This window comes from Eleutherodactylus coqui, chromosome 5 (genome assembly GCF_035609145.1).
Source record: "Eleutherodactylus coqui strain aEleCoq1 chromosome 5, aEleCoq1.hap1, whole genome shotgun sequence".
In the NCBI taxonomy this organism is placed as follows: Eukaryota; Metazoa; Chordata; class Amphibia; order Anura; family Eleutherodactylidae; genus Eleutherodactylus; species Eleutherodactylus coqui.
In genome coordinates, this window is record NC_089841.1 from 13953454 (window position 1) to 13970456 (window position 17003).

General features: G+C 46.3%; 1 protein-coding gene and 1 pseudogene across 1 annotated transcript in view; one reads left to right on the plus strand and one right to left on the minus strand.

Moving 5' to 3' along the window:
* The window catches only part of LOC136629036 (oocyte zinc finger protein XlCOF8.4-like), a 99118-nt gene that overhangs the window by 44932 nt on the left and 37183 nt on the right, over positions 1 to 17003 (plus strand). The window lies entirely within an intron of this gene.
* LOC136627148 (zinc finger protein 184-like) lies at positions 2228 to 16654 on the minus strand (annotated as a pseudogene).

The following is a 17003-nucleotide window of genomic DNA, read 5'->3' on the forward strand; positions in this document are numbered from 1 at the left end:
AACCGAGCCGATATACGTTCGTGTGACTTCACCCTGAGACTGTGAAAGGTCCAAATTTTGGGCATCGGTCACGGTAAACTCCTCAGGTGGCTCATGAACCGTTGTTTGCCACTCAGGGAAGGGACCTGAGAACAGTTCCTGTGAGTATGCCTGTTCTGAATCTCTCCTTTTCCTGGAGTGAGCAGACTGCGAGGAAGTAGGATCAGCGTGAGGATTCACAGGTCCAGTCCCTTGGCTAGCATGAGTGGACTGCGTGGAAGACTGGGTGGTGGATAAATTACTGGACGCGTTTTCTGCTATCCACATGATCACCTCATCACACTGTTGTGGTTTTAATAATGGTGTACCACGCCGACCAGCAAACTGTGAGATGAAGCTAGGGAGCGTGGATGCGTGGCATTCTACTTCTCCCTCAGCAGCAGGCACTGTTTCGCCCTGCTGAGGACCTTGGCCTCTGCCCGACACCCTCATTCAGACGCCCACATCCACAACCCTCATCCCTAGTCTTGATCATGTTGTATAATGCACTGCGTCAAAATGCTACGCAAACTGCGAGGTATTTTGCATACACTATAGCAAAAAAACGACTGTGAAAATGCCTACAGTCTGTTTATATAGTGTGGATCGACAGGACACACACTGGGGTATTTTGCGTACACTATAGCAAAAAAAAGAAAAAAAAAAAGACCGAGAAAACCGCCTACGTCTGGTTATATAGTGTGGATCGACAGGACACACTGGGTTATTTTGCGTACACTATAGCAAAAAAAAAACCCTGAAAAATTCATATAGTCTGGTTATAGAGTGTGGATCGACAGGACACACACTGGGGTATTTTGTGTACACTGTACACATTTTGCACGGTCTTTTTTTTGCTATAGTGTATGCAAAACAACCCCGTGTGTCCTGTCGATCCACACTATATAACCAGACTATACGCATTTTTCACGGTTTTTTTTTGGCTACAGTCTGGTTATATTGTGTGGATCGACAGGACACACTCTGGGGTAGCTTGCGTACACAATAGCAAAAAAAAAAGACCGTGAAAAAGGTGTGCAGTCTTGTACAAAAACAAATAAAAAATGAGTTTTGTCAGTTCCTATATAGTCTGTGTACACCAGTAGCAGTATACTGTATAGAATCGGTAACAGTATGCAGTATACAGCCGGGATACTTGTGAATGCTTTGTGCGTACTACTGGTCACAGGCAGCCAAACTGATGATGCACAAAAGTGGAGTTGTAGTCCTAAAAAGGACTGTTGGGTTCTTTGAAAATGGATCCCTGCCTAAATGCTCCTTCTAACCTACACTACTGCTCTCCCTCATTCAAAGCAGGTCTGTCCCTCAGCTAATCCAGCCTTTGTGTGAGGCGAGCATCTGGTGACCCGAGTTTGTATGATCCCAGGTCACTTGTTCCGGCCAGCCAATTACTGCTATAGACGTGCACAGGGTTGGCATGTCATAACAGGAATTGCCAAAGCCTTCCCTGAATGCTCATTGGCTTAAAAAAGCCGCTAAACATGTGGGGAGGAGAGGGTGAAACTTTCTCGAGCACCCCGTGGTGCTCGCTCAATTAACGAGTACTCTCGAGTATGCTAATGCTCGCTCATCTCTAGTTACTGTCAATCCCTCCTGAAAGCATTCTGGTCTGTTTTTTTTACTGAACAGTGAGAGGCCTAAAAAAAATACATTTCAGACAAATTCGTAGACCGGTGACACAATAGCATATTTTTGACCATATTTTTGCGGCCAAAATACATTCTTAGATTTTGAGTATGCTTGGACCTCAGGTCAGCGTACCCATGGTCAGGCTAGGACACATCCATAGTATGGGTGCTAAAACATGGCCAAAATATGTGCGCCATCAGCCTATGAACTTGTCTGGAATCAAATTTCTGCATAGATAATTTCAGAGATACAAGGGGACTATAATATTGATTTCAGACATATTTATAAGCTCGTGACATACACACATATTATGGCTACGTTTCTGTCTTCCGGCTTGACCTGATCTCCAAGCATCTGAGGTTGCTAGAAACAACGCAGCCCTACTATCTCTACCCAAGCCCCTAATCGAGGGGAGAAAAAACTGTGAATGATATCAATGTCTTGGGTGCCCGCTCCTGGATCAGCTGTCTTGAACTCCTGCTGTAATGTGGTTGGACAATTGTTGAGTCTGATGCTATATAATCCCCTATTATCTGACCCAATAACACATTATATTACATATGGATGCTGTATGTCACTTTATTGTAATCCTGCTGGAATTATGACAATCTCTATATTTTAAAGTTCAATTGTCAATAAGAGCTTGGAGATAAATTAGTGACTTTTCTGTGTGAGTTCCTTCATGTTTAAGATGTGATTTCGAGAAGATGTTTCTGAACATGAAAATGATTTTCCTCTGTGAGATCTTTGATGTACAGCTGGAGCCGCCTTTTTAGATAAATCCCTTTTCTTGAGACTACGGCCGAGTTCCACCAGACAGAACTCTCACAGAATGACTGCAGCGGGACCGCATGGAGATTCTGCGAGATTTCTGCAGTGGAAAGGCAGCCTCAAAAGCTGTGCCGTTCTGTGTGGGGTTAAAGTGGCTTGTCCGCTGTATTCCACTTTGGGAATCTCTCCCCCTATAGAGGAGAGAGCCCGCAGCTGAAACGGTGATACAATTGACATTCTGCTGATTTGAATTCCGCGCAGCATGTCAGCTTCAGTGCGGCTTGAGCACAGTGCACTGTCCGCAGCGTGTGGATACGATTTTTGCAAATCTTGTCCACTGTGCTGCTTAGGCTCAGGTTTAAGATTGCAAGTGGAATTTCTGTGCTGAAATTCTGCGGCAATTTCCTCCTCTGTGAACCTAGCCTACAAGAGTACGGATTTTCTCCTGTGAATTACCTGATGTCTTAGAAGATGTTATTTCCGTTTGAAAGATTTTCCACATTCTGAACAAGATAATGGCTTCTTCCTTGTGTGACGTTTCTGATGTCTAAGAAGATGTGATTTCCGATTGAAACATTTTCCACATTCTGAACAAAAAAATGGTTTCTCCCCTGTGTGAATTCTCTGATGACTAAGAAGATGTGATCTCTGAATGAAACACTTCCCACATTCTGAACAAAAAAATGGCTTCTCCCCTGTGTGAATTCTCTGATGTTTGTCAAGATTTGATTTCCCAGTGAAACATTTCCCACATTCTGAACATGAATACGGCTTCTTCCCTGTGTGAATTCTCTGATGTTTAACAAGATTTGATCTCCCAGTGAAACATTTCCCACATTCTGAACATGAATATGGTCTCTCCCCTGCATGGGCTCTTTGATGTTCTTCCCTTCTGTGACTTTTCTTCTGCTTCTCAGTCTGTGATGAATCAGAAGATGGGACCTGTATAAGAGGATCAGATGATGGATCTTTGCTGTGAAGGGCTAAGGATATATCTCGGATAATGGTAGATTCTTCATCTGTATCATGTGTGATAACACAATTCTCTGATTTACATTCTACAGCTATTAAACATCGCTCCGAGATCCCGGTACCGTCATCTGCCAAGCATAGAACAGATTTTACTATTTTTGAATAATAAAAACTTTAAACATTATATTGATATTTTATAACAAGTCATGTAGCAAGAGGCAATTTGTAACTGAAATTAGTATTTTCTCTTCCAAAAAACGGAAAGGCTTCCACTCCATCAGGTTTCCCTTTTTTAAGAAAGAACAATAATGCTGCAGACTGCGGCATTTTCCCATCCCCAAAAATGGAAACCTAACAGAACGGAAGTGAACTATAGCCTTTCTGTTTTCTTGAAACCCCATTGAAATCAATGGGAAAAGAACATTTTTCCGTTTTATTTCAGTTTCCTCCAAAAATAAAGTAGAGAGACGAAAATCTTGGACTGAGATCTAATGCAGGTGTGAATGTAGCCTAAACAGTGGAGGCAAAACAGATCACAATCCTACAGCAGACCTCAGAGCGAGGACTATCAGATCCTGATGTTTGGCCGCTAGGCTGTTCTTTTGCAGTTTTTCCCTTCTGTGGTGAAGCTAGGCAAGATCTCATGGATCTTGGCAGTAAAAAGTGGCCATTGTCGACCATGAGTAAGTTGCCTCTGAGCAAGCAGAAGATAGTGCCCATGGGCGTGCCAGCTTAGTTTCCCTCCATTCCTCAATGACTAACACTTCTTTAAAGTAACTTCTACCTGCAATTTGACATCTTCAGCCTTGGGGTAGCAGAAGAGTACAAACAGTAGAAAGACTGTGTAGTATCCTCTGCCTGAGAAGTTGTACTAGTATGTCATAATTGCAAGAACCCAAGTCTGCATATAGCATTGAATTGCCTTGAAATGGTTTTGGAACTGGTAAAAGCGTTGAGTAAACTTTATATTCTTGGTTTACTAAATCATCTCTACCAGTATGCTTAACTTAAAGGATATTGGCATCACAAACTTATTACAACTGTGAGTAGCCGAGCCAGGCTGCGTCCTCCCTATGGTCTGCGCTCAGTCACCGCATGGGTCTATGGCTCCAAGTTCTGCATTCTGTTATCTGGTTCCATGACTCAGTGTTGTATATTCTATTTTCCAGGGATATGTCTCCATCTCCTGTTATATATATATATATATATATATATATCAATGTCTCAATGTTCTGCATTCTGATTTCAACGTATTGTATTTTCCTATCTGGGTCTATGTCTCCTTATTCTCAAATCTTTTATCTGGGTCTATGTCTCCATGATCTGTATTAGGTTATCTAGGTCTACGTCTCCATATTTTGTATTATCTTATCTGGGTCTATGTCTCCATGTTCTATATTCTGTTATCACACAGTAACATTATATGAATTTCAGTATACACTTGAAAACCTCCCGCACTCCCGGATGAATTGGCAAGTCTACCAGGTACTGTCAAAATTTTCAGTCCTCCTCATCACAGTAACAGCACTCCTTCACTCAGCTCTGAAACCCCCATTCAGCTTTTTCCAAACTTCAGCCACGGTATAGTTGTGTACTTACCAAATAACTCAACCACTTTCCCTGCTTCCTTAAAGGGGTTGTCCATGTATAATTATTATTTTTTTTTAAATGGCCGGGCCTGCTATACCAGGATCTGTATTCACCTCTTTTCTTTTCCTGGGAAACAGTCGAACGGCTCCATTAAAAATCCCACTGTCAACGCAGGGAAGAGTTCAGGTGATCACTGCAGCCAATCAGTGGTCATAGTGTCCTATTCTGAAATCCTGCCATGATGGCACCTAGAATGTGAGTGCTGATGCCAAGAAAATAAGAGGTGACAACGTGGCCTCTGATTGACATGTCACATAGTTCCTGGCCTGTGCTGACCCTGGGATGTTCTCCAGAGCTGCTCAACTGTTTCCCTGGGGAAGAGAAATTTCACAGGCTTTCCCCAAATTCTTCAATTGCGTCCACCATTTTGTCGATGGGTGCATGCACTGAAGCACCAAAAGGTCCGCAGATAAGGATCATATCAAGGGACAGCGCGGAAGGCCTTAGACAAGAAATTTCACCTCCCCTCACGGATCGGATCTGTGACGGGAGGTGCAACTACGTTTTTTTACTTTTACGTGATCACAGTTATCCATTGGATAACGGCGATCACTTAGCTAAGGACTACTGTGGCCCCCTCTTAAATCTACAGACTTTATCTACGTTTGGTAGCCAGAAGCAGGAAGATTTAAAAAAAAAAAAACAAAAAAAAAACAAGGCAATCCGCGGCTTTTGTGCATGCGCCTGTCAGTTTGGTGTTGTACACATGTGCATAAGCACAGGGTAAGGTCCGCAGATAAATCCGGGGGCTTCAGGTAAGTAATTTCATCTCCTCTCATGGCTATGAACAGTGATGGTAGATGAAACTTAAAACTTTTTTTTTTTTTACTTTACTTGATCCATTGGATAACTGCGATCATGTGACCAGGAACCACATACAGAAGTGCCCGGTGATATCTCCTTGCTCTCGGCTACTCATGCTAGCCAGGTGCAGGGAGTTTTTAAACCTCCCTGGCCTCCCGGCCTTCTGCGCATGCGGCTGACGTATTATATCTGGATGCGCAGTGGACTGTCAGGTCCTGGAAGGACCAGAATGCTGCGGGACGTCGCAAAGGACGCAGGTTAGTAGTTTCAGCTCCCTTCATGGATCCGATCTGTGAAGGGAGCTGAAACGTTCACTTTTTGTCACTTTTTATTTACTTTTATGCGATTGCAGTTATCCATTGGATAACGGTGATCGCAAATCGGGGGTCGCATTTTGCACCTTCCCCTCATGACATCCCCAGGTTGTGGGGTACCTTTGGCAGCCGACAGCAAGGAACTGTCACGTCCACAGGCCCCGTAGCTTTGATTCCCAGGGCGAGCATGTTTTTACAGCCCTGAGCATTAAAGCCCATTTAGCCAGGACATAAAAAGACTATGAGGCTGTAAAGGGGTTCATTTAATACAAATGTCTCTATAGATTAGATTATACCTTTTGGAATTTTTTTTAAAAAGTGAGTGAGTACCTGTGGGGACGAGTGTCTGGTATCATTTGCCTGAAAGTTGTCCCATGTAAATGGAGCTTAAGGCCAGTTTCACATCTTCCGTACAAAAGCCAGGCAGCTGGGCAGAGAGCGGACGGACCTCAATATAGTCAATGGGGTTTGTCTGGCGCTGTTCAGTTTAGTTTCATCCAAAAATGGAACCATTCGGCCACAGGAATTCCTCTTTCCAGCTCCTCAAATGGAGCAGGAAAGCAGAATCCCCAACGCCGATGTACAATCACAATAAAGCACCCAAATTAGTGATTAAGAAATAAATATATAAAGAACCACAGAAACAATAAAACTAGACGCTAAAATTATTAAAAATAAATTATAAAATGGAAAAGTGAGATGGGGTAACGTGGACTGCAACATGCCGATAGGAAAAAAAAAACGGGGAGAGGATAAAAAAATTTCAAAGCCTGATTCAATACATTCGTTAAGGCCATTGGGGTTCAGGGTACATAATTTGAAGGTCCAATACGCGTTGCCTGAGGCATAGGAACGGATGTCACTTTTAATGTTGATACTGCTGACACAAATAAGGAGTCCTCAGGGGGAGGATGCCGAATATAGCCAGGCGAAACAGGTGGTAGGTTGGGGACATATTTGCAGAGCGCACACTAGCCCTTTTATAAGGCAGGCAGAATTGTGTGTGCACTCTACAGACAGAGCCCAGAAGCGTACGTGGGGTCTGCTACGGGGACGAGGGTGGTGAATGACAACAGCAGGGGCAATAGCAGCAGCAGGTGAGTGGTGGCGTTCCGTGACCGTGACCGTTATAATAAAGAGTAACCAAAACATTTTGCAGCATGCAGCTATTATCCCTGAAGTCAATTTATAAAAGTTCCATAAAGCCAAATTTGGACAAATTCTTTTCCCTCGTCAATAATGACAGCAGATGAAGCAATCGTTCATATAGATGTAGTTCATCACAATATTTCAGTTATATTCCCCATCCATATTATAAATGCCCATCCTGTGTTATCTCCTATAACGTATCACATTGTCAGCCATATTTAGTTTGTACTCCAGCTGAATGGGGGAATATACAGCGGAACATCTGACAGATCCCAGAGCTTATAAATCTACATAACTATCTGCAGCCGGTGACTGAGGAGAATCTGTGACTCTCCTCTGCTGTATTTAGTGGTTACTACTCACCTGGGCGGTTACCTGTAGGAATCTCCTCTTTACACCGCTGATCACTCCTCACGTTTGTCTCTGTAGTATTAATGGTCAGATCTTCATCCGGATACAAAAGCTGTGAGACAAATATTGTAGAAGTCAGCAGATGGTTGGAGAAGTCGTGTGGAAGGTTTTATACTAGCTGATATACCCAGCTTCGCCGAGTTAATTTGGTACAGGTGTTTACATGTTGTTCACACTGAAAAGGTTTTATGGAGTCATGGTTACTTTAGAGGAAACAAGGAATAAAACATGCATACAAAGAGGAGCGTTAGATTCTCCTCAGACTGCATGTACCGATGTCCCTCTGTAGAACGTGCCACCCTTCCCACTATCCTTAATTTTTACCCTTAAAGGCAACACTCATTTTTTATTCAAATGTACCCCGACAGGAGGTTGCAGCATCTTTTTAGTCTTAAAGGCATGCTCCATCCCTGCTGTCCATGGCTGTTCTTTATGTATTTTACAGTCTTAGTATAGGCGTAGCAACAGGGGTTGCTGGTGTCGCCGTAGCGACCTGGCTCCTGCGCTCAGGGGGCCCCGAGGCCGTCCTCTTCCATACCCATATGCACATTCAGTTCATTAATGGCTAGCTATTCTGTCTGCAGCAAGATTCCCATCATGCTGCAGGCAGCTTGGCCAGCCTGAGGGAAAGCCCAGAGAGCAGGGTGGAGGAGGAGGGAGGAAGTCACATGGGCCAGCAGGGCACTGTGATCATGTGCTTCTTCCTGCTGAAAGGAAGCTGCAGTGTCTGTCTCACCTGCCTCATATCTATCTATCTATCTATCTATCTAGGTCATATTTATGCATCTCCTATCTCATATCTATCTATGCCATATCTATCTCCCATCTCCCATCCATCTATGCATCTCCCATCCATCTACGCATCTCCCATCTATCCATCGTCGGTATAGGTTATACATCTTCCTGGATTTACTGTATATAATTTCACACTTTACACCCATTAAAAAGAAAACGCATAAAAGCCACATGTTTTTAATTGTGTCTGCAGCTCCTTAATTATATACGTGGTCTTTAAATACTGCATGCAGGTTTTTTTATGTCTTTTTCTTATTTGTGGTTCTAAAGTACAACAAAAACATGAACTACACTAAGGCTGCTCTCACACGTGTGTTCAGGAAACACAGCTTGTAATCATGGCATTTTTACCAGAATTTCTAGCAGAGTTTTTGAACACAGGTTACAGCGTTTGACAGCACTTTTTAATGCACCCCATCATTGGTGGTGTGTTAAAAACAACAAAAACGCAAAAATAGAACAGACAGCTCTCGAAAATCACAGCGTTAGGGACACCGCGTTCCAGTGCAGGTTTGAGTAAGCTCATTAAAATCAATGGGAGTGTTGTACTGCGGTTAGTACAAAGCTCGGGACACTGCACTAATAGCGGTAAAAAGCGGTGTGTTTGAGAGTAATCTGCCGGGCTACAAACAAATTTTCATGTGCAGGAAATGAGTCATGTTTGGAAAGATTATGCCGGGGGCTAGATCATTCTTGCAGCACGATCTAGATATGGATACGGGGAAGTGTGGGGTGGAGGCCCAGGGGGGGGCCCGAGATGAACTTTTGCACCCAGGCCCTTGAGCCCTTAGGTACGCCCCTAAGTCATAGCATATAAACACAGAGGTGAGGCAGATTCTCCTTAGTATAGAACTTTTGCACCCAGGCCCTTGAGCCCTTAGGTACGCTCCTAAGTCATAGCATATAGACACAGAGGTGAGGCAGATTCTCCTTAGTATATACAAATTTGTACGACATCGGGAAGTAGATAGATATAAAATATACATACATACATACATATATATATATATAATATAAATAATACACACATAATATATAAAATAAACATAAAAAAATATACATTAAATATACATATATACATCATGGACTTGCTGTTCTATACTATCAGATAGCGGCTTGAAAAAGACCTATTAGGTCAAAACGTTGCCTATACATCTGACTACGGAATAATAAAGATTTTTCCAATTTAAGAACTTCTTCATAGTCTATGCTGCCGCATTCTATTGTTTATTCTGAGACTAGATATTAAATGATGGCTCAGTGACACCTGAGGAACCTCATACGCAAGTACACTCTTTGTAGGAAAAAAAAAAAAAATAAGCATCTAGAAGTTGTCATTTTGCTGCAAAACTCGGCATGCAATTTCATCTCATTCATGTGAATTATGAGAGTTGTGGTGATTTGATGAATCGCCTTGTCACCAGGGGCCCTAAAAGTGGTTCCCTTCCTTAGCCCATAAGAGGCTCTCGGAGGCTCCTTGTGTGTAGTGACCTCTTCTTCCACTTGTGAAGAGCTTCTTGACCCCTAGACACCACTACGACGCAGAGAAGAGATTTCACCCGTTACCAGAGTCTGAGAGGGGCGCGTGTTATTGGGATGTGAGAATCTGGATCATCGTATTGATGAATTGTCCCCCACCTTGGCCGTTCTGATCAGGCTGTTAGGATGTGTTGGAACCAGTGGATGTGTAAGGGCACAAAAGGTGACCAGGCTCAGAACGTCCTTGACAGACAACCAGTATAGAGGAGCGTCGGACCAGACTGTTAGGAGGTGTTGGGACCAGTGGATGTGTGAGGGCACACAAGGTGACCGGGCTCAGGACGCCCCCTACAGACAAGCAGTAGAGAGGAGCGTTTGACCAGACTGTTAGGAGGTGTTGGGACCCGTGGATGTGCGAGAGCACACAAGGTGACCAGGCTCAGGACGCCCTTGACAGACAACCAGTAGAGAGCAGCATCTGACCAGACTGTTAGGAGGTGTTGGGACCAGTGGATGGGGGCACACAAGGGGACCAGGCTCAGGATGCCCTCTATAGACCACCAGTAAGAGGAGCGTCTGACCAGACTGTTAGGGGGTGTTGGGACCAGTGGATGTGTGAGGGCACACAAGGTGACCGGGCTCAGCAGGATGCCCCATACAGAGGAGCGTCTGACCAGACTGTTAGGAGATGTTGGGACCAGTGGATGTGTGAGGGCACACAAGGTGACCGGGCTCAGGACGCCCCATACAGACCACCAGTAGAGAGGAGCATCTGACCAGACTGTTAGGTGTTAGAACCAGTGGATGTGTGAGGGTACAGAAGGTGACTGGGTTTTGTAGTGGTGTCATGAATGACAAAACTGGACTGCTATGGACCGGAACTGGGCTGTCTTCAGCGACAAATCTAGATTTAGTTTGGACACGGATGACAGCTGTGTTTGCATTTGAAGACCTGGTGGTGAGCGCCTCAATCCTGCCTTTGCTGTGGAGAGGCACACTGCCCCCCACTGATGTGATGGTCTGGGGGCCATTATATATGACAGTCGGTCACCCTCAGTAGTGGTATGAGGGGCAATGACAGCTCAGCGATACGTTCAGGACATCCTGCTGCCACATGTTTTTCTCTCATGGCGGCTTCGAAGAGGCATTTTACAGCAGGATAATGCTTAGCTGCACACACAAGGGTTTCACAGGAGCCTCCATAACATTGTCACACTTCCATGGCTGCCCGGTCGCCAGATATATTGGCAATAGAACATGTATGAGACCATCTGGGACGCCAACTTCGATGGCCTACGAGTTTGCACGATCTAGAGGCGCAGTTACAGCAAATGTGAAATCTACCACAGGATATAATATTGAACCTGTATGCCACCATGCCCACCCGTATCACATCTCATATCCAAATTATAGGCATTAAAACAGGGTTCTATAGCTCCCATGCTCACCTGTATCACATCTTGTATCCAAATTACAGGCAGTACAACAGTGTACTAGATCCTCCTTTCAAGGGTTCACTTTTTCATAATAAATTATTCTTTTGCTCTGATATTGTAATCACTTACTTATATCAATGTTACAGTCACACAGAGAAAGCTTCATTCCATTCTGAGGACTCCTAGGTGCTTAATTTTTTTTTTTTTTTAAAGGAGTGTATATTCGGCATGGCTAGACAGGATACATGATGTCTCAGTGGAGGAGATCAGCGTCTGACTACAAGACACATCCGCCGATTGTCTCGGTGAAATAAAGGAACAGATAAGAGGATTTTTTACTCACCATAAAATCTCTCTCGTCTCGTCATTGGGGCACACAGCAAAGACCACGGAGGCACCATTGCAGAGCGCCCATGAGTCTCCCACCACCCTGGTAGAGTGTGCAGTCACCCGAAACAGCAGTGTCTTACCCTTAGTCTGGTAGGCCTCAACCACCGCCGAGCTAATCCAGCGTGAGATGGTAACTTTGGTGGTCATAAGACCACGTCTCGGACCTTCCGGTATCATGAATAAAGAATCAGAGCGTCGGAATGACGAAGTCTGTTCCAAATAGATCTTCAGTGATCACACTGGGTCTAAAGTGTGCAGAGCCAGTCCCCTTGGGTGGACTGCCACTGAACAAAAAGATGGCAACACAATGTCCTCATTGCTATGGAGAGCCGACACCACCTTTGGGAGAAAAGAAGGAACCGGGCGCAATACAACCTTATCCTGGTGAAACACCATAAAGGGCGGCTTTTTTCCTGACAGTGCTGCGATCTCAGAGACCCTTCAGAGGGAAGTAACCATCACCAGGAAGGCTACCTTCTAGGACAATAACCACCATGGCACTTCTGCTAACGGTCCAGACGGATGAGTCTGTAGAGCGTCCAAGACCAGATTCCAAATCCAAGGTGGTCCGGGGAGCAAAACGGGGGTGCGGTATGAGCAACTGTCGGCAGGAAGGTGCGCATAGCTGACTTGCATGCCAAGGGGCGCTGAAAAGGGACAGACAAGGTGGAAGGTTTCTAGCCTTTATTATCGTTTGGATAACCAGGTCCGCAAATCCTCGTGCCTTTAAAACCGTGGCCTTGACTGCCATGCCGTTAAACGTAGTGTGGACAAACTCGGGCAGTAGAGGGGTCCTAGAGAGAGAAGATCCTCTCGCGGAGGAAAGTGCCAGGGAAAGTCTGCCAGAAGATCGATGAACGCCATGTACCACGCCTGTCGAGGCCAATCCGGAGCTATGAGGACTACTGGAAGCCCTTTCTTCCTGATTCTCTTGAGTAGCCAGAGAATGAAGATTGCCGATAGCACAGGGAGATGACCCTGGGCCCATGACAGGATCCATACCAGACTTGCCATTCCGCTGCGCAAAGTACTGCAGCCAGAGAATTGCTCGTGGCACCAATACAACGATTGGGAGACTAGACTCCTGCCTGGACCAGGTACCCTGTGCCACTAGGCCCCGCAGTGTACCCCCGAAGCCCATCAAACTGGCGTCCGTGACGCGGACTTGCCCCCGAATGGGCAAGAACAACTTGCCCCGCTGAATGTGTAGAGAGTCCAGTCACCATTGGAGGGAGTGCTGCGTCCTCGGTAGAAGCCTTCTCTTCCGATCGAAGGAGTGCACTGACCTGCCCCGTCTCGACAGTATGGTCTACTGCCAGGGGTGGGTGCCCCAGGTACCCAGGTTGTAGACAGCTTGAAGGAAACCACCGTCCCTCCCTGGATCCTTTGGCCGGACTATGCTGAACTGGGAAGGACATCTCCCCACCCTGTCCAGCGCTGCCTCTCATGCAGAGGACTTGGTACTGGCGGTCTTAGCAGACTGAGGCATTGACTCCAGGATAGCCTCGGCTTAAACGATGTTCCTTTTTATTTGCTCCTGCTCCTGAGGGGCCTTCCTGCTCTCTGATCTACGAGGGCTCGCCCGGCGAAAGGAACAAAAATGCCTACACTGTGGGGCCGTTGATTGCTTGGAGCGACTCTGCGGTAGATGAGAGCCCTTTCCTGCTGTAGCTTCCGGGATGAGCTCATCCAGCCTGGCGCCAAAAAGGTGAGATCCTGCAAAGAGAATGCTGGTCAGCGACCCCTTGGAGGAGGCATCTGCATCCTAGGACTTCAGCCACAGAATCCATCGGGTCGCCATCGAGGCAGCAGATGCTCGTGCTACAAGCTTGGCTGCATCCAAGGAAGCTTCACAGAGAAACTTGCCCGCCTGTTCGATGTGCTGCACCATCTCTGCCAGATCCCTTGGAGAAGCCCCCGCGAGGATTCCCCAGCACAACTGCTTTGCCCAATCAGTCATGGGCTTACTGACCCAGGACGAGGCAAATACGGGTCTGAGAGCTGAACCCGCTGCCTCAAACACGGTCTTCGTGAAAGACTCCAGCTTCCAATCTTGGGAGTCTTTGAGAGAAGGAGCATCAGCCGTGGCCAGAACCGTGTGGTTCGCCAAGTGGGAGACAGGCGAATCGACCGCTGGCGCAGACTACCAATTCTCTATTTGTGGAAAAGGGTACATCACGTCCAAATAACCTTGTCAAAATCCTTATGTGGAGGAAAAGTCTTCGGGGGACGCCTGAGACACCTAAAAGAGATGGACATCTCCGCGCAGCTGGCTCCTGCTCCATGAGATGGAAAGTTTCTTGTACCATCACTATTAGGCCTTCAACTGTACTGGAGAGCTTAGGATCTGCATTGGAGTCCGAGAAAGACCGACAACTCCCCTTCAGAACTACAATCCTCCCCAGAGGCGGCGGGGAGGACCGTGACCGGGAGGACACTCATGAGCTTGAGGACCTACCTCGCTTCCAAGGACAGGCGCACAGTGGGCCCTCCCTGACCAAATCATACCTACCGGAAGCATCTTGGGAGACTAATGTCCCACAATCCAGTCTATCCAGAATTGCACCAGACGCCCGGGTGAGGTCAGACACCACAAGAGACAGGGAGACGTCCCATTCAGGCTCAACCGCTGGTGAGGGGTGCCTGAAGATTGCACAGCTGCCTGTTTTGCAAGCGTACAGTCATTACAAAAAGGCTTAACCTGTCCGCATGAGAACTTCATAGTACAGCGAGAGCAAGGAAAATGCATTACTCTGGCTGGTCCCAGTCCGGAATCCCGAGCTCTGGGTGTCAGAAATGGTGCTGGGAAAACACAGGAAAGAGCCTGTTATGCACGCTCAATGCCCACTTATTTGCACTCCACACGCCAGAGGGATACAGCAGCGGGGAAGCTGGTCACCAGGTAGAGCTTACCGTTGGTCCAATGTGGTCTGGGGAACCGCAGGGCACAGAGGCCTGAATGCTGTCCACCGTGGATCCTTAGTACAGCTGCCAGGATGGAGCAGGAAAGAGAAAGGGGGGCAAGAAGGATTTGAAGGGGGCGCGCTGCCCCCTAATAGGCCAACACAGCCACACTTCCTCCTTAATTATCCCCAACCAGGGCATTACCCTGGGATCAGCTGCCGAGGGGGAGGGAGAGGCAGATGAAGCGTCCAGCAGGGAAAGAGGGAGAGGAAGGTGAAAGGAGGGAGGGCGCTACATAGACCTCTGCTTTTCAACGAGTGGAACCCCCGAAGCGGACCAGGGGGGAAACAGGAGGATGCCAAGAACTCCAGAGGACCCCAACCGCAGGTCCAAAAAAAAATTAAACAAACACTAGAGGGTACAAGAAGAAAAACCCACCCATCTTTGAAGCCTTTTTTTTTTTTTAAACAAAAAAAAAAAATGGGGGTGGAGATATACTCACCTTTTGGTCTTATGAAGGATGGCGGCTCCCCAGCTCCAGCAGAGCCTTCCCACTAACATTGCCTACCCCACAGGGGGAGGGGATGCGGACCACCAGGGAGAATACAGGGGGCTCTATGGCTGACGGGTCACCTGCAGGAAACCCTAGATGTGCCTCCTTTTCTTCTGAGGGGGCTGAGCAGACAATAGCCGGAACAACTCCTGAACTGTTCCCCCTCCTCGGTTGGGTTAATAGGGAGAGCCTGCCTCCCATTAGCCCTGGCCCAACCAAGGGAAACAAACAGCCCTTATGGGAGAGACCGTCCTCCTCCTACGACACCAAGCTAAAAACTGATTAGCCTGCTGTCGACAGGAGGGGATATAGCCAGTAGGTGGAGACAACACTTTTTTGCTTAGTGTCACCTTCTATTGGCAGTAGCTATATCCCACGGTCTTTGTTGTGTCCCCCAATGACACGAGCCAGAAAGATATAAATCCAACCTGTTGGCTCCTTATTCCCACCAGCAGTCTCCATCGCCAGAACACTGGGAGAAGATCCAGACAAGATGTAACGTCTCTGGACAGCGGTAATCCTCCCATCTCCACCAGCCTCATCACACAAGAAGACATCTAATAAGACTGAAGACAAGAGCTTCACAGCCTTCTACAGATCAGAGGGACATCTCCATCTACCTGATGGTCCTGTGGAAGAAGAGGACGGGGACATCTCTCTGGGGTTCTTCTCTTACTAGTTGGAACTGCAGAAAACACAGACGGACACTGAAGTCATTCCTTATATACAGATAATAAAGTCCCCGTGGATTTAGTCCTGTCTATTACCTGGTGATGGGAGCGGCTGGCGGGTCTCCATCATGGCGTCCATGTACAGATCCTTGTGTCCTTCTAAATACTCCCACTCCTCCATGGAGAAATAGACAGCGACATCCTGACACCTTATAGGAACCTGACAACACAATATACAGTCATTACCCAGAAGCCTCCAGTGCTGTTACTGTATAATGTCCCAGCATTCCCTGCAGCATCACCTCTCCAGTCAGCAGCTCAATCATTTTATTGGTGAGTTCTAGAATCTTCTGTACATTGAGGTCCTCATGTACCAGGGGGTGAGGTGGGGGCCCCGTGATTGGGCTCAAGGGTCTTCTCCATCTATCACACACAGGGGCCTGACAGCCATCACTAGAGGTCTTCGTCACTACTGTGTAATCCTGTATATGGGGAGACAATAATAAATATCACTATAGACATTTCCAGAGGCCATCACCTCCCCAGTGACATCATCTAGTATCGCCATAGATAAGAGTGATGTAATGTGACATCATCAGAATCTCTCACCTCTCCAGTAAGCTGTAAGAGTATCTCTAGGGTGAGATTTAATATACTTTCCGTCATCTTGTTTCTATCCTTCTCCATCCTTAATGCTTCAGTCAGGAAAATTCTCTTGTCTAGAAGAGATCAGAGGATCCAATATTGTAGGACCTGAATGGAAAGAAGAGGAGACCATATAAAAACGGCACAAACTGCCACTGGAGATGTCTGTACTGCGTGCGGCGGTCGGAATGTTCTGCTGCCTGTATTCTGGAAGCATAAGACTAGTTACACAGGTTTTCTTTTTCACAGCAATTTCTCATTTTGGCTTTTTTTTTCTCTTTTCTTTTATCCCTGCCTTCCAGGAGACAACTTTTTTCCCATCACATCAGCCTTATGAAGGTATTATTTGGCACCAAGTTGTTGTTTTTAATAGCACTATTTAATGTGTCTT